This window comes from Triturus cristatus, chromosome 7, assembly GCF_964204655.1.
Source record: "Triturus cristatus chromosome 7, aTriCri1.1, whole genome shotgun sequence".
NCBI lineage: Eukaryota > Metazoa > Chordata > Amphibia > Caudata > Salamandridae > Triturus > Triturus cristatus.
Window position 1 is genome coordinate 1,319,676,006 of NC_140590.1, and position 19,004 is coordinate 1,319,695,009.

At 52.6% G+C, this 19,004-nt stretch overlaps 1 protein-coding gene and 1 pseudogene across 6 annotated transcripts in view; both read right to left on the reverse strand.

Moving 5' to 3' along the window:
- RALGAPB (Ral GTPase activating protein non-catalytic subunit beta) overlaps positions 1–19,004 on the reverse strand; it is a 2,310,294-nt gene that overhangs the window by 954,625 nt on the left and 1,336,665 nt on the right. The window lies entirely within an intron of this gene.
- On the reverse strand, positions 14,271–15,564 carry LOC146811953 (28S ribosomal RNA; annotated as a pseudogene).

Below are 19,004 nucleotides of genomic sequence, written 5' to 3' on the forward strand. Positions count from 1 at the left end.
GGAAGACTCAATAGATATATTAAATTATATAGGAATAAGTCTTTTCCGGCTCCAGTCTTCGCAGACTTGACAATGGCGGGATGGGCTGATAAGGGTATAGTTCAGATTGGTGATGTTATGGATTCTGAGGGAGTGTTGCAGTTTACTGATTTGATAAACAAATTTGGATTAGATAGACAAGGGTTTTTTAAATACCTCCAGGTGAGAATCTTTTTATGCAATAAAAAGGGGGGCCCAGTAGGGTTTGCGACAAACGAAATTCTAGAGAAGATAAGGATGCTGGGGGACTGTACAATTAGAAGTTTTTATGCAAGTTTGATAAAAGGGAAACCAGATGATTTGGATAAATATAGTAAAAAGTGGGCAGAAAATCTAAGCGGGGAAGAACAATGGTTTCAGGAGTCATTGGGTCTGGGTTACACAATTCTCTGCTCTGCTCCGCTACAGTCACAACATTATAAGACCCTATATTCATTATACTTCACCCCTGCTAGAATTTCAAAATGGGGAGGTACCACAGGGACTTCTTGCCCTCGCTGTAACTTGTTTGGCGCAGACATTGTGCATATCTTTGCATCTTGTCCCCAATTGTATACCTTAATAAGAGATATAGAGACATTTATAAACAGATCCCTAGGCATACAAATTATACTTACGCCACTATGGATCCTTTTAGGGATTAGCCCAGAGACTGATACTCCACAAAGGGAATTTATGTTTATAGGCATGGCAGTTTACAGACTAACTATAGCTAGAGCCTGGTTAGATAAGAATCCCCCGGGTTGGCAAATATGGTTGGCTGCCTATTGGCAGCATACAATCTCGAAAAGCCCATTTATGATAGAAAAGGTAAGAGAAGAAGACAGCTTGGGTTAAGGTTATGGGAGCCTGTCACTAGGTGGAAGGAAGGTTTTACTTATTTCTAGGTAATGGGATAAAAGCTAAGGAATAGCATATTTTTAGAATATGAACCTTTTGTAAAATCTAGGGCCCGAGCTTGGTTTATCCTATGTTCTTTTTTATTTATGTTTAGAAACCATATTGTGAAGTACTAATGTAATCAAATGTAATTGCAATGTATAAGTACTGAATGGATACTGCTATGAATTCATGGAACTTTACAAATTGTATGGTGATATGAAATACTATATGTGCAAAACGGAAAATAAAAAATATAATAAAAAAAAAAATCTTGATATATAAAAAGTTCATACTATACTTATTGTTAACTATTTGACCCATTTTAACACATACATAAATATAATCTAAAAACCTTTTTTAAAAAAGACTAGCATAAAATTATGCTCTCCCAGTGCAGAAACATTTTAAGGTGCAAAAGATATGCTATTCAGGGCCACTTAGGGCCGGCAGTGAGGTATTTGTCTTTTTCCTGATACAGATAGCGGCAACCAGGAAACTAGCAACATGAAACATTATTCGTGGTGAGTTAAGTAGCTGTAGATACACAAGTGCTGGCCTAACCTGTGTAAATCCCGCCTCCCTCAAAATTGGGAACAAAAACTTCCTTCTACAATCATTATAACGGTCACAAAACATAAAGAAGTTAAGGGTATCCTGTGTTGAAAAATTGTCACATTTACAGGGGTCAGCACGTTCCGGAGTACACCATGTTCGGAAAAAACCCAAAGAAAAATGTATCCGGTTAAGCCGAAATCTAATTAAAAGGTACCGATGATACGGGATGTTCACTATAGTCAGATATGGCTCAGGGCCTGGGCAGCTAACCAGGGCATAGTTAGCTCTTGCTACTGGTTTCATCAGTTGTATCTCCTCTCGCTCTAATAATAACATGACCAGTAGAGCATTTCTTGTTAGTGCAATGTCCTTTTTTGTTATAGTTTCCGGTGAGGAGAAAAGGACCACGCGCCCTATTTTTTGGAAACCAGATTTTATATAAGCCAACCATGGAATTTTGTTAGCATTATCCAATGTTAAACAATTTTTCAGTATAGTATGGTTTAGGGAAATTTCTTCATTCAACCAGATCTTTAGCCAATATATCAAAGGTGCAATTTTGATTTGATCAGTAACAAATCCAACCCCTACTTCGGTATGAGTGGAAAAGGTGGGGGTGGACTGGGGAACAGAGAGTACTCCTCTCAGAAATTTGTTCTCTATTAACTGAATTTTATCGTGATTGGTATAACCCCATATTTGACAACCATACATTGCAACGGCCAAGCATTTGGCTTTGTATACCTTTAGAAGAGCTTCTACTGGTCTAGCCCCCAACTTTTTAGTGAACCCCATAAGACCTGAGACGGTCCTTGCAAACGCCACTCTACGACTTATTTTGTGGGCGCCAAGTTCCCTTTTCGTCAAAGACGACCCCCAGATAAGGGAATGTGGGTACCCTGCAGACCACTTCTCCACTACAGAGAAAGGTTTTAACTTTGGTTTTCCGCTTTACCCTCCCTGCAATCATAACCTGGGATTTTTTTGCATTTATTTTTAAGTCCAGGTTCTCCATAAAATTTCCAAAGGTATCCAACAACTTTTGTAGGCCTACCCCAGTACTTGCCAGGAGGACGGTATCATCCGCGTAGAGGAGGAAAGGTATAACCAGTTCCCCTATACGTGGAGTGTCCAAGGAAACCTCCCCCAGTTGTGACTCAAGCGCATTTATATATAGTGTAAATAGCAGGGGCGCCAGAATACACCCCTGTCTGACCCCCCTTTCTGACCTAAAGTGTCTAGTGCATCGCCCCTCAGTATTGACTCTGATTTTAGCCGAAAGGTCCGAATGCAAGTCTGCTAAAAAGTGTACGAGAGGTGCATCAATTCCCATGTCAAAGTATATTCCAAAGCTTTGACCTATTTACGAGGTCAAAAGCAGAGGAGAGGTCCATAAACCCCATGTATAATGACCCCTCCTTGGCCACCGTATGCTTACTAATTAAAAGATGCAGGTTTAGACATTGATCAATGGTGCTCCGTTTTGATCTAAAACCATATTGGGCGTTAGACAATACCCCTCTCTCATCCAACCACTCACTCAGTCTATGCAGGACCACTCTACCTAGTATTTTTACTGAAGAATCAATTAAAGAAATAGGTCTATAACAAGAAGGATCCTGCCTAGCACCTTTTTTGAACACCGGGATAATGATTGATGTGGCCCATGATGCTGGCAGACTATTTGGCCCGATCGTGTTGAAAAAGTTAGTTAAGATTTTTGACCAGATATTTGGGGCAGCTCTGAACAGATCCGCGGGGACCCCATCGGGTCCGGGAGCCTTGTTTTTTGACATTTCCCCTATGGCCCTTTCAACTTCAGAGACCTCAAAAGTCAAAGGGGATAGGACTTTTTCGGGCAAATTGGGTAAAACACATTGGCCCTTTGCAGGGAGGCTGTATATCTTTTCAAAGTGGGCTATCCAGACCTCATCCACGATGTTACAGTCCAAAGGGGAATTATCATTGTTTGTAAACAGTGGCTGATTTACAGTTGCCCAGAATTTCCCACTGTCTTTCAGTACTTCAGGTGACAAGAGTTTTATCCAAGCTTCATCCCGCAGCTCCCGTTTTCTTTCAGTTAGTGCTTGTTTGTAGGCTAGTCTACAAGTAGCTATAAACCCCCTATCCCTGGGAATGACCTTCAAGGCCTTCAGAAGGGCAGCATGGGACTGTGAACATCTTTTGTTAAACCATCTTTTACCTATCTGGGGTTTCTGTTTCCCTTTAATAAGTAGACTTTGGTTTACTTGTACAAAGATACTATTAAAAGCATTAATGTCAGGGCGTTGAGCCTCAGCATCTAAACAGATATTAATCTCTACCTCTACTGTGGATAAGATCTCCGATAAAAAGGTCTCTGGGACCACTTTTGCCCATTTCAGTTTTCTCCCCTGATCCGTTAGGGATACTTCTCTCACCAACTTTTGTGATGTGGGCTTAAAGGATAATGAGTCCCCCGGAATCAGTTCAAGAATCACCGGGTTATGGTCACTAAAAATAGAAACCTCTGTTAAATATCTTAAAACTTGAGATAGCATAAATGAAGTTAAAAATACATAATCAATGATTGTACCTTTGTCTTTCCCCTTAAATGTCGGGATCCTATTCTCAGCCTCCCCACAACCTGATTCATAGAGATTCCAGTTTGCCAAAAAAAGTTCCAGTTCCTCCCCTGTTTCGTGTGTTCAAAATGAGATGGTGCAGAGAACGGTGGGCCCTCATAGGCCTTACCCCCACACAGATTGTCACAGGGATGAATATTTAGGTCCCCCATCAGAAGGATGTCAAAAGAATTTGACCTCAGACTATAAGTTAAAAGAAACTGTTCTAACAAATCTAGATTGTTGTCAGATTCCATGGAATTGTAAAAATTAATAAATAATACTTTACTTGTGTCGGACACTGAAAGTTCCACTACTAGACCATTATGACATCCTGCTTCGAGCTGCATGAGAGAGCCCTTTATTTCTAAAGAGAACAAACTAATCAGCCCTCCCTTCGCTCTCCCTGCAGCGCATTGTCTAGCTGGAATATAGAAATGACAATAGCCATCAAGAGAAAAGCAGTTTTGAGCATCCCATGTCTCTTGAAGGGATATTATATCAAATGTTTTAAAAACCCCTTCCATATTACATCTCCCATTTTGGCCCTTATACCGGCCACATTCCAGCTCAAAATTCTGCAGGATGAGGCTGGGGTCCCTTCTACAGGTGCCTGATCCTGGGGGTTACTTAGTCAATCGTTCCCGTCCAATCCTGAGAGTGCAGAGAAACGATTGTCCAGTGTGCACCCCAGGACATTAGAGATCTCCATGTTTATGTTTTCGTCCCTGAGTGGGTTCCCGCCCTCTATCGTGGGCTGAGAGCCTCTATGTGCATGTGTTAGGGATATTGGTGCTCTGTCCGGTGGTCGTACCACTAGGACAGAGGGGTACCATACCTTATTTTGAGGGGGTGGATAAAAGTAGCCCAGGGGAAGGGGCCTAATGCCCGAGTTTAACAAATCAGAACCGTCCCAAAAGAGACGTTCTGCCATGTGATAAGATTTAAAGTTTATCACCACACAGTCCCCCTCACGCGTTTTTCTTCTGGGGCCAACCCATCCTACTCTTTTGACCATATTTATGTTGGTGGCTATATCCATGTCCCCTCTACAGTAGTTTTTGCACCAGGTTTTGGTTCTCTCCATTAAGTCTTGGGTACTTTCACTCCCATTATTTTTCAGCGGGGGGACCCCTGTTAACACAGCCACTAAGGGAGCAGCTTGGGGCGGAAGGTGTACATTAAAGTGGCATGGCAGCTCAGCTGGGTCTTTAGTAGAATGTTGTGTGCCTGCCAGGGTGGAACTCCGCAAATTTTCTATTATAGTACCACTAGGGAGGTGAGACCTAGTAACCCCCTCAGGAACCGGCCCAACTACCACACTGTTTACTGCAGGTACATGTGCTATCTGATGTTGTTCCCTTAAAGTGGCATTATTTTTATTCACACCTTGCAGTTGATTCCCTGAGTCTAGGGTCGGTGGGAATGGTGTTCTGTTTAAGAGCTCACGGTATTCTTGGACAAAGGTGTCTAGAGCATTGCATCTCTTTAACAGGCCCGCTACACACATATTTAAAACATCAACAATGTCCTTAGCAATTCTAGTCAGTGCCGGCTCAAGATGCAGGTTAATGAGCCCATCAATTTTGTTACTAAGTCTATTAACCAGTTCATCCTCCATAGCCTCCGGTGTTTTATCAATGTGCTTAGTCTTTTATTGCACTTCTTCATTTGCTTATCCCCCTTGTCCAGTTCGGGAGGTGGGGTCTGTGTAGTCTCATAAGATGATGACGAAGGCTGACTGCCTTCGGTTGAGCCTACTATAACCGGCAATACATTGCTTGTATCCGGCTGGGGTTCAGATTGTTTAACGAGTTGAGTGACTACAGACTCTTGTGTGACCGCCTCCTGGTCGTGGCCAGCCTCCTCGGTTTCTGTCAGAGTTATTCCAAGTTCTTTTTCTGCGTTAGCGATTTCCTTTGTAATCACTCCCACAGCAGATGTCAAATATGATAATATAGTATCTGCCTTTCGTGGTATCTTTGCCTTCTTGTTCCCTTGGCCCCCATTGCAAAGGTGTTTACGCTTACCCATAGTTGATTTTTAGGGGGGGTGGCCCGTCCCGTCCCCTATCGTCCCCGGACGGCCACAGACGGCCCGCCCTTTGCCCGGGCTTCGCCTGCGCGCGTCCGCGACGCGGAGGGTGCAGCCGCTGTATAAGCGCCTCCGGGTGCGCAGTGAGCAGGAAGTGGGCGGTGCTGGCAGGTTTCGCTAAGCTGTCTGGGAGCTGTAGTTCCCCCCCACAGCGGCCGTGCAGTTCGCAAAGCTACAGCGGCGGAGGGAACACACAGCGTCGGGGCCCCAGCAGCAAGTATCCTCCCAGGTGGTGGTGGTAAGACGGCCTCGACCCTCGCAGCGTTAGCTTCGTCCCCCGCTCCTCAGTGGGAGCAGCCGCTGTATAAGCGCCTCTGGGCGCGCAGTGAGCAGGAAGTGGGCGGTGCTGGCAGGTGTCGCTAAGCTGTCTGGGAGCTGTAGTTCCCCCCCACAGCGGCCGTGCAGTTCGCAAAGCTACGGCGGCGGAGGGAACACACAGCGTCGGGGCCCCAGCAGCAAGTATCCTCCCAGGTGGTGGTGGTAAGACGGCCTCGACCCTCGCAGCGTTAGCTTTGTCCCCCCTTCTTGAGTCAACTATAAACTATTATGTAACTGTTGGAACAACATGTAAATATTAGTGAATCAACATTTTAAGATAATACGTTTTTTTATAAGAGTGACTTGTGTGCTGTACGATAGTGTACATCACAGCGTTTGACTTGAAATTTAATTGTCCATGAATACTTGGGACATTTTTGAGTGTGTCCATTAAAGTAGTCAGGCAAACATTCTTCTTGAATGGGAACGACATTTTCAGACCAAGATCAGCCAGAGCAACATCATTACATTGAGGCCAAATACCCCGACATCCGATAATAAAGCCATGAAATTTTACAGTTGGCAAGATCTTTGATTTGCTGTGATAGATCCTGATAGTATTTAACTTGACTCTCATACGCTAATTCGAGGGAATTCTGTGAGTTTTCATAACGAATTGAAACATCAACCACTACAGCAGTACCATTTTTGGTGAACACTACATCTGGTTGGGGGCGTGGCCGAGCCGAGCCGCAAGATGGCCGCCGTTTAACGGGGCTCTGCCGGCCGAACACATTATCCGTCGGCCCATCCGAGTGTGCCTCATTGTCCGGGCAGACAGAGCGGTGCAAAGGGGTGTCGGAGACCCGGTGACCTGGGGGCAGTTTTCGCGGAGGCAATCGGTGGAGTATTGCAGGCGAGCTGGCCCTGCGCTGTGCTGCCGGATCGCCCGCGAGGCGCGGGTCGGCTGTCGCCGCAACACGAGTCCCCGGCTGGGGCCCTTGAGCTGACACGTGGGGCGGCCCGGCGGAGAGGACCTGCGGCGCTACTGTGACCGTGGCCCGTGGGGCCGGATCGATGCATCGTGCACCTGTGGCGAAGACGTGCGGTCTACTCCTGGGAGAATTTCGCAGCCCGGGGATACCACGGAGAATCCGGTGAGGCCTGAGCGCTGCGGGCCGCCTGAGAGAGCTGCCGCGGCTGGTGCTGCTGCCGCGGTGTGGACCGCGATCGGGGGAGCCTGCGGGGTCGGCGCTGGCCTGGCTGCTGGGAGCTATTACCTGCCCTTCACTTTACCAGCCCTGAGTGGGATTGAGGCTGTTGGCTGCTGCTGCCCAGAAAGACTACCGGGACGGGCCTGGTGGCGCCGCAGTCGGAGAGCAGTGCACCACCAAAGGCGGCGATACCTTGCAACTCACGCCTAATTGGAATTTGCTGACAATACTGTGCAGGAAACGCCACGCCTTGTACATTCTGCCAGAAAAGTTGGGCGAAAGTGATAAGCCGCTTCCTCCATCTCATGCCTTGAGTCGCCACATTTGCACGTCCACATAGCGGCCCGGAGACGCGGAATCCGAGGGGAGAAGCTGACATAGCACTTTTCTGTCAGCGCGGTGGGCTGGTCGGCGCGGCAGCTGTGCTGGGAACTGCGTGGAGCGACTGGTGGCGGAGTGCCTCGGGCGCCCGTGGGGCCTCCCGAGGGAGCGGTGCATGACTGCGAGGAGTGCTTAGCTGAGATCACCCCCCACCTCGATCCCACTGGCAGGTCTCCCCTGCATGATCATGGGCAAGCCGGACAATAAACAGCCGCGGCTCCAGTTCGAAAGGAAATCCACCCGGAATGTGGAAGTGGAGCCGGCTTCGCAGACGGTGGTCCCTGAGACGCAGCTGGAACCCTCACAAGACAAAGACATAAAGAGTATGTTTCGTGAACTAAAGGGTTGCCTGAGGGAGATTGACTCCAAGCTTGACACAATGGCGCAGCGCATGGAGGGCCTGTCGCGCAGAGTAGATCAACATGGGGAAAGGCTTGCAGCGGCTGAGGCGCGAAATGCGGACTGTGAAGAAGGCCAAGGGGACACCCGGGAACGATTGCTGCGCATGGACAAAGTCTTGGATGTAATACGAGGGCGCAATGAGGATTTAGAAGCCCGCTCTCGCAGAAACAACGTGCGCATTATTGGAATTGCGGAGTCCACAAACATCGGCAACATGGAGCAATTTGTGGAAGGCATGTTCCGCGATTTATTTGGGACAGAACTGTCGGCAATGTTCTTGATCGAGCGTGCACATCGAACGCTTGGACCTCGCCCAGTGCCTGGGGCACCACCGAGACCGATCCTGGCTCGCGTTCTCAATTACCGTGACCGAGACACCATACTACGGTTATCCCGGGAAAAGGGTGACCTCACTTTTCAGAACATGGCCATTTCCCTATATCCAGACTTCATGCAGGCTGTGCAGACGGTGCGGCGCGAATTCATACCTGCCAAAAAAATCTTTCAAAAAGTGGGGACCAGATATGCCATGTTGTACAAGTTAAAAATTCACCACAAAGGGAAGCCGCTGATATTCACGGAGGCGAAGGAGGCGCTGAAATTTGCCAGGAAAGCAGAGCACACAAATGGGGAGCAGCGCACAAGCCGTGCGGCCTCCCCGGTGGACAAGCTGAGTGATGTGGAATGATCCGACGGGCGTTTCTGTGATCACTGTTCTACTTTTGTGAAGCATGGCATCCTGACACTCTGCGGATGAGTACCCATAACTTTGTTGAATGTCTATGTCTTGATGCCTGTGGTGGGTGGGAGATGTAGAACAAGTTCGCTGCATCTGGGGCCACACAGACTCCTGTTGTACATGGTCTCTACGGGTGACACCGATACTGTTGTGGGTGATGCATAAGTCGTTGCCTGTTGTGTATGATCTGCTGGGGGCTTTGGAAGGCAGAATGTTCGGCCACCCTATTGTTCACTGATGGGGGAGTATGCAGGTAAACCCACGCCCTCGAAGGGATGATTCCCGTGCAACTGCTTTATTTTTGGGTTAGAATTGGGAGGGGTACAGCATCTCAACCTAATTGGGGGGTTGGAGTGGGAGGTAGGGAGGGAGGGACTGTTTTGTTTGATGTTATTGACCTGCGGAAATGTAATATACTTTTGAAAGACGACACGGTATTGCCCCTACACATCCACACTTTCCTGCTAGGTGCTGGGGCTGTTACACTGGATATTTGCTGTTCGCCCTGCCCCTAACCCCGCGGATTGGCATACTGCTGCGTAGGGCATATTACCCACTCCTTCATTGACCGAGTTACGCTGTCTGACTTGGAATATACGAGGTCTTAATGACCATCGCAAGATTAGGTTGACACGCGCACTTGGCCAGAAACCACATCGACATCTGTCTTCTACAGGAGACCCACCTGTTACAGAAAGCGGGAGAACGATTGCGAAATGCTAGGTGGGGTGAGGTACACACGTCTGGATGCTCCAGCTATTCTCGGGGGGGTGGCCATCTTAATACGCAAAGGCTTGCCCTGGCAAACATTTAAAGTAAATGCCGACTCGGAGGGCAGATATTTAATAATACTGGGGAAACTGTTCCATAAGCAGATAATCCTAATTAACACTTACGGTCCCAACACAGATGACCCGGGTTTCTTTCGGACTGTCTGGCTAAAGGCGCAATCCCTTGGCGCGGGGGGAGTACATATGGGGAGGGGATTTCAATGCTGTACTCTCGCTGGAAAACGACAGGGAGGGAGCAGCGCGCACGCATCATCCGCACACAGCGGACCTTCTTCGAGGTCTAATGGAAGAATATAACCTGTTGGACTCGTGGAGGATCCTGCACCCCGGCGGGCGAGAGGGCACATGCTTCACCCCACACAGAAAGGCGTGGTCTAGATTAGATTTTTGGCTCCTAACCCCACATATCCAAGCCTGGACGTCTGAAGTTCAGCACAGAGCGCGCACCCTATCGGACCACTGTCCGGTTGAACTGGTGCTAAGGGTCCCCAAACCATACATCACCCCATTCACGTGGCAGCTGCCTGCGCAGGCCCTGCTGGATCCGGTGTTCCGCGAGGAGGTGCACCAACATATACTCGATTACTTTGAACTCAACACGAACTCGGTGGCGTCGGTGGGCACCCTATGGGATGCATTCAAGGTGGTCATCCGGGGCCATTGCATTGCGGGACAGGCTAGAGTGCTGAAGGGCATTAGAAATACACTCCAGAGACTGGAGGACCGCTTACATACTCTAGAGGTACAATATAGCTCAGACCCCTCAACGACCACTCTAGCGGAAACACGCGCCACACTAACGGAATACCAAACAGAGGCAGACAGGGAGCTTAAATTTTTACATAAACACGCAACGGCGCGCAGATACGGCGAGGGGGATCGCCCGGGCAGAACACTGGCACGGTTTCTGCGCTCACAGAGGGTCTCCTCTTACATTCCTTCTATAGAAACGTCACGGGGCGACACCGTGTACTCCCCTCCGGAGATACTGGATACGTTTCGGTCCTTCTATAAAAAGCTATACCGCTCCCGGGGTGGGCCTGCCGTGGCAGACATTTCTGATTACCTAGACACGGTTCAGCTAATCTGGTTTAATGCGCACCAAAAAGGATATTTCGATCGCCCCTTTGAAATTGAAGATGTGAAGGAGGCATTGGGGTCCTTGGCCCCTGGCAAGGCGCCCGGGCCGGACGGTCTCCCAGCGCAGTTTTACAAGGAATACACTGACCTCCTCGCCCCCCGGCTGCTGACTGTATACGCTGAGGCGGTTGAATCTGGGGTACTCCCCGCGTCGATGAGAGGCCCTCATTATTGCTCTCTTAAAACCTGATAAGGATGCCCAGAGCTGTGACTCATATCGACCGCTGTCCCTAATAAATACAGACGCAAAAATATTCGCGAAAATGCTCGCTTTGCGATTACAACCGGTGTTGCCACTAATGATCCGCCCAGATCAATCGGGGTTCGTGCCGGGCCGGTCCACGACCCACAACTTACGGACCCTGTTTGGAGTGCTACACTACTTGGCCCCTCACGTCAAGGCCGCAGTGGTGCTATTGGACGCCACGAAAGCGTTCGATTCCCTGGAATGGGCTTTTCTGTTCCCATTGCTGCAGCGAATGGGAGTAAGTGAAGCGTTTATCCGCTATATTCGCCTGCTCTATACTAACATAACTGCCCGTGTGAGGGTGAATGGGCTTGTCTCCGAGCCCTTTGGTATCAGAAGAGGCACGAGACAGGGTTGCCTTCTGTCACCCCTACTATTCGCGATTGCCACCGAGCCCTTGGCAGCCCGGATCAGGCAACATCATGCGAACAGGGGCATTGGATTTTCATCCCGTGCATTGACCATTTCAATGTACGCGGATGATATTACCCTTTATGTGACTGACCCACAAGATAACCTCTCCCCTATGACGAGTGAATTGATACGGTATGGTCTGCTTTCGGGAGTGACTATTAATTGGGAGAAGTCGGTCATCCTGCCTTTGACGGAGGCGACACCCCGCTTCACGCCTGATTGCCCGCTGGAGTGGGCGACCGGGCCGGTGCGATACCTGGGGGTATGGGTTAGCACAGACATGCAGGCATTGTGGACGGAGAATTATGAGAGGGCCGTGCAGTGGATAGAGGAAAGGGTAGGCCGGTGGAAACACCTGCCCCTGTCCCTGGTGGGCAGGATAGCTGTGACCAAAATAATCATACTGCCCAAGCTCCTCTACCTATTTGTTAATATCCCTCTCCCCTTGACTAAACACTTCTTGAATTAGATACGCTCGCTCATGATCGAACTGGCGTGGGGGGGGGTAAACAGCCGAGGGTAGCCTGGGAGACGCTTACTCTCCCACAAAGACAGGGAGGTATGGCGGCACCAGACTTTACGCTATATGCGTATTGTGCGCAGGCGCAGTTCCTACACTATTGGGTACACCCCACGCCTTATCAACCGCATGTGGCGATAGAGGCGGACATGGTTGGCCCGTTACCACTCTGCACTGCCCTATATGCGCCACACAAGAGTAGGCGGAATGAAATCGATACGGTGCGTGCGCTTCAGTGGGCCTGGGACGGACTGCGCCGCCGGGCTAAGCTGGATCTCCTTTATACTTCGGCAATCCCCCTGCGCGGGAACCCAATGTGGCCCCCGCTGCAGAGCATGAAAACGGGAGAACGCGCAGCGTCGCGGGGTCTCCATACGGCGGGGGACGTCTTCCCTGATGGTGTCTTCATCACGTTGGAACAGATGTGCGCTGCGGAGACCCCGACGGCGCTTGACACCCTGCTTCATTACCAGCTTCGCCACACATGTCGGGCACTGTTTCCTGCATTCCCGGAGCCGCCGCCGAGTCTGATGGCTCTGGAGAATGTCCTGAAGGTGGAATTGGGGCGCAAGCTAATTTCCCGTCTAAATGGGCGCATGCAAAGCGATCATCCAGTGGTGACCCCAATGGCGCGCGATTTGTGGAGCGCTGCATTGGGAGTTGACATTGTTGACGCCCACTGGGACCTATGCTGCAGAATGCTTGAGACACTATCCCCTAACTACAGACTCCGGCTTATCCATTTCAAGTACATACATATGATATATCGCACCCCACGCAGACTTCATCGTATAGGCTTAAGAGACACGGACAATTGTTGGAAATGCACTGCGCGTGGCGCTGACTTCTTGCATATGGCGTGGGAGTGTCCCATGATCGCCTCCTTTTGGGCAGAGGTGATGCGTCTAGTGTGCATCATTACGGAGCTTCCGATCCCATGTACCCCTCAGGCTGCGCTGCTGGGGATCCTGCATATGGTTAAGCCTAAACATCGCCGACTGCCGGCCATGCTCCTTTTACTTGCTAAGCGCCAGGTTGCGATACATTGGGGGGCTACCACAACGCCTACTATTAGGGAGTGGCTTAAGAGTGTAGTATACTGTCAGACGCAACTCACCCTATTCTGGGAGCTCCTGCCACCACGCACGCGCCCGCGGGACATATGGGACCCTTTCTCACAATGGTTAACTCACACACCGCTCAATCCGTTGTAGTGCACTGACCCTCATGTCGGATGGCTGGGGGGAGACGGATGTCGAGGTTGATGGTGGGTTGCAGTGGTTGACACTGAAGATGTGGGAGATGTTGGGGTTGTATTGGGGGCTGGGACGAGGAGAGACTCTGCTCTTGATTCTTGCTCTAGCACTATTGTGTGGATACCTATCGGCAATATGGACATCATTGTGTATGGAGGTAACTGTCTCGTCGATACTGGATTCTATACATTCTGCAGTGTATTATGTTTGTAATGTTGTTGAAATGCAAATAAAAAGAAATTAAAAAAAAAAAAAACACTACATCTGGTTTTCTTAGTTCACCTTGACTATTTAAGAGAGTCATAGTTACTCCCGCCGTTTAACCGCGCCTCATTGAATTTCTTGACTTTGGCATTCAGAGCACTGGGCAGAAATCACATCGTCAACACCCGCCTCGGGCCTTCGCGATGCTTTGTTTTAATTAAACAGTCGCATTCCCCTGGTCCGCACCAGTTCTAAGTCAGCTGCTAGGCGCCCGCCGAGGCAGAACGCCGGCCCGCGCACCCGGGGAGGGGGCACGGGGAGAAGAGACCACCGCAGCTGGGGCCATCCACAGGAAGGGCCCGGCTCGTGTCCAGAGTCGCCGCCGCCCCGGAGGGAGGTGCCTCGTCCAGCCGCAGTGCGCACCCAGCCCGCTTCGCGCACCATCCCGACCGACTCAGCCCTTAGAGCCAATCCTTTTCCCAAAGTTACGGATCTGACTTGCAGACTTCCCTTACCTACATTGTTCCAACATGCTAGAAGCTGTTCACCTTGGAGACCTGCTGCGGATATGGGTTCGGCCCGGCGCGAGATTTACACCATCTCCCCTGGATTTTCAAGGATCAGGGAGAGCTCACCAGACGTCACCGGAACCTTGACGCTTTCCAAGGCTCGGGCCCCTCTCTCGGGGCGAACCCATTCCAGTGCGCCCTGCTCTTCACAAAGAAAAGAGAACTCTTCCCGGGGCTCCCGCCGGCTTCTCCAGGATCGTTGGCGTTCCTGCACTGGACGCCACAAGGGCACCCGTCTCTGCCACTCCGGGTTCGGAGATCTGAACCAGACTCCCTTTCGATCGGCCAAGGGCAATGGAGGCCATCGCCCATCCCAATGGCGCTCGCCCATCTCTTAGGACCGGGTGACTCATGTTCAACTGCTGTTCACATGGAACCCTTCTCCACTTCGACCTTCAAAGTACTGGTTTGAATATCTGCTACTACCACCCAGATCTGCACCTGCGGCGGCTCCACCCAGGCCTTCGCCCCGGGCTTCCGTCTGCACCGCAGCAGCCCTCCTACTCGTCGCGGCTTAGCCCCCGTGGCTCTCAGCGACGGCCGGGTATGGGCCCTACGCTCCAGCGCCATCCATTTTCAGGGAAAGTGGATTCGGCAGGTGAGTTTACACACACTCCTTAGTGGATTCCGACTTCCATGGCCACCGTCCTGCTGTCTATATCAACCAACACCTTTTCTGGGGTCTGATGAGAGTCGACATCGGGTGCCTTAACCTGGCGTTCGGTTCATCCCACAGCGCCAGTTCTGCCTACCAAAAGTGGCCCACTAGGAACTCGCATTTCATGCCCAGCTCCACGCCAGCGAGCCGGGCTTCTTACCCATTTAAAGTTTGAGAATAGGTTGAGATCGTTTTAGCCCCACGACCTCTAATTATTTGCTTTACCAGATAAAACTAGGGGCTCCGAGCGCCAGCTATCCTGAGGGAAACTTCGGAGGGAACCAAATACTAAATGGTTCGATGAGTCTTTCACCCCTATACCCAGATCGGACGACCGATTTGCACATCAGGACCGCTATGGACCTCCACCAGAGTTTCCTCTGGCTTCGCCCTGCCCAGGCATAGTTCACCATCTTCCGGGTCCTATCAGCACGCTCATGCTCCACCTTCCCGACGGAGTGAGCAAGACGGGACGGTGGTGCGCCCGCCGCTGGAAGCGCGGCGGGATCCCACCTCAGCCGGTGCGCGCCGACCTTCACCTTCATTCGCAATAGGGTTTCGTACGGCCCTCCGACTCGCGCACGTGTCAGAAGTGGGCAATTTGCACGCCTGCAGCTTTTCTTAGATGTGGTAGCCGTTTCTCAGGCTCCCTCTCCGTAATTGAACCCTGATTCCCCGTGGTCACCATGGTAGGCATAGAAAGTACCATCTAAAGTTGATAGGGCAGACATCCGAATGTATCGTAGTCGTCACGGGGACGTGCGATCAGCCCAAGGTTATCTAGAATCACCAAAGCTGCCGGGCGAGCCCGGATTGGTCTTGGTCTGATAAATGCACGCATCTCGGGAGGTCAGCGCTCGTCGGCATGTATTAGCTCTAGAATTACCACAGTTATCCAAGTAACAGATGGAGCGATCAAAGGAACCATAACTGATTTAATGAGCCATTCGCAGTTTCACTGTACCGGCCGTGTGTACTTACACGTGCATGGCTTAATCTTTGAGACAAGCATATGCTACTGGCAGGATCAACCAGGTAGCCACACATGCTGACGAGGTGGTTTCAGGGGGCCGCATGCCCATCTCCCTGACCGAACAACCTTTGCGCACCCCTTCCTCTCGGGAGCCTGCTGGGAGGAAGGAGCCCGCCCGACTGGGCGGGAGGGCTCACTGGAGGGGTGTGGAGAGGTGCGGTTGCATGGGCACCGGCGGGCGAAGCCATCTCCCCAAGAGCGGCAGCACCCCTCGGAACGGTCGTTCCGAGCTGCTGTGGAAATGTGCTAGGCGGAGAGGGGTGACGGCATGGCGCACAGGGGCTTCCGGACCTGACAGGTGGCAGCGTCTGAGACCCTGGCGCCACCCGACCCCTTCCGCTCAGGTCGGACCACTGGGGTGCAAGAGCTGCTGGGGCCGATCGGCCTTCGCTCTGCTGAGTAGGGTGAAGGGCCTCCCGGCAGGCCCTCGAGTCGGACGGTCCATGCGGAGTGGAAGCTCCTTGCTTGAAACAACAGCCGAGGCTGGCCAAGCAGTCCATCACTTTACGGACCGAGAGTGCCCAATCGATCAGAGTACGGCCGGGGGCTCCCCTGGCAGGCCGCCCTGAGGGAGGGGGGGATGCCGGATTCACATCCCTGCCTGCTCCCAGAGCGAGCAGGCTCAAAGGAAAGGCTCATCAGGAAGGGGCTGAGAGGCAGGCGCAGACCTGGGTCCCTGGGGGCCCCAGCGGGTGGGCCCGGGTGCTGCCTTCCCCCGTCTCAGAATCGCCGGACCTCACGGAGGTCTGACTGAGCAAACTCAGAAAAAAAGGACAATCGGGAAGGGACTGAGAGGCAGGTGCGTACTGGGGCCCCAGCGAGCAGGTCCGGGTTCTGCCTTCCCGTTTCGGACTCGCCGGACTTCATGGAGGTCTGACTGACCCTCTCCCTAGTAATCCGAAGGAAAATTACCCCCCTTTCTTGTAATCCGTGCACACAAAGTGACAGAGGGGACCCAAGGCGCGAATGTGCCCGACCTCCTGGAGCCCTCGCTGGGATCGGGGAGGCAAATGAGCCCTCATCGGGACTTCCAGGGAAGCCTGGCCATCTGGTCGCCCCCATAGGAAAGCATTGCGTGCAATCAGATGGCCGAGGGGATAGGTGCGACCAGATGGCCAAGGGGAAAGGTGTGACCAGAAGGCCAGGCTCGAAAGGGAAACCATCTAGTTGCTCTGTGCCCCCAACGAAAGAGTAAGCGGGCGCCGGAGCATGCCATGGCAGCTGCGAGGGGGACCTGACGGGCCCTCCGACCCGGGGCCCGCAGACACTTTGACAAGCAAGGGAGGCCTGCACGGGACCGATGGACCCCTGTCCTGGGCCCTTGGCCGAGCGGCAGGCCGGGGGGGTGGGGCCCAGGGCCGGAGTACCTGACCCGAAGCCTGGCGGGGCCCCTGGACCCAGCCAGGGCTCCCGGGCCTAGAGGTGCAGGGGAAGCCTCCCCGGGCCCACAGGACCCCCATTCCCGGCACCCTGCCAGATGGAAGGACCAAGGACACAGCCCAGGGTGGGGAGGCCGCCCTCCCCGGGGCTCTAAGGGGCCCTGGCCGGAGCTCCTGAACCCAGCCAAGCAAGGCACAACGGAACCCTGTCCCGGGACTTTGGCAGAGGGGCAGGCCGGGGAACAGGGCCAGGGCCGGGGCACCCGACCCGGTGCCCGTGGGGCCCCTGGACCCAGCCGGTGCTCCCAGAGGCACAGGGGAAGCCTCCCCGGGACCGTTGGAACCCGTCCCGGGCACCCTGCCACGCGGCAGGACTGAGGACGGAGCCCGGGGTAGGGAAGCCGCCCTCCCCGGGGCCCCTGGGAGCAGCTGAAACCAGCCGAGCAGGAGGAGGCTCCCCGGGCACGACAGAACCCCCGTCCCGGGGGACAGGGCCCAGGGCCAGAGCACCCGACCCGGGGCCCTGGACCCAGCCGGGGCTCCCAGGCCCGGAGGCGCAGTGGAAGCCGGCCCGGCCTGGCCATCTGGTCGCCCCTTTGGAAAGCATTGCGCACGACCAGATGGCCGAGGGGAAAGGTGTGACCAGATGGCCGGGACCGAAAGGACGCCCATCTGCCCGCCCGAGCCTTCGCCGTAGGCCTCCCGCTTCCCGGGGGCTCGGCGACCCCAGCTGGGCCTTATGCACGGGATCGACCGCCGGAGTTCTCTGGCCCAGACGCCCAGGGAAGGACTGCCCAGGACTCATGGAGCCCGTCGCGGGCACTCTGCCACGCCACGGGCCGGAGGAGGGAGCCCCCCGGACGGAGGGGTGGTGTTGTCCGGGCATAGCCCATCTGGTCCCCGGCTGAGAACCACCAGCCCAGGAGGGGTGTTCCAGCATACCATGCCCCCAGTAATCCAGAGGAAGGCTACCCCTCTTTCTGGGAACCCGTGCGCACCGAGTGAAAGAGGGGACCCTAGGCGCGAATATGCCTGGGACCGAAATGACGCCCATCTGTCCACCCGAGCCGAGCCATCGCGGTAGGGGTCCCATCTGCCTTTGCAGGGCTCCACGGCTCTGCACCCGGGACCCTTGTCCCGGGCAGACGGATCCTTGGCAAGCCGCAGGACGGGGACTCCCACACCCCAAGCCCTGACTGAAACCGAGGACCCGGGGCCGGTCCCTGCTTCTCAACCCAGCCAGGCTGGGGAGATCTGGGAGCCTGCCCGGGCACGAAGAACCCCTGCCCCGGGCACACAGACCCTCGGCTGACCACAGGACGCGGGCTCGTGTTCCACACATTTTTTTCCCCCATAATTCAGCCTAGTGGCATTACACCAACTCTGCCCAGCCATACAACTGACTAGAAAACTTTAGGAGCTCAGTATGAAGCCATGGAAAGAAAGGAATAGACATCACACACTTGGATAGCGCTTACATGGCAACGATAAACTGCATAATGCCACCAGACGCACAGGGGATATGCCAGTCAGTCAATCTTTATTTCGATTAATTAAGATCATAAAAGACAATGTACAGTAAAAAAAGCAATTAACCTTCCATAAAACGCTACAACCTAAATACAA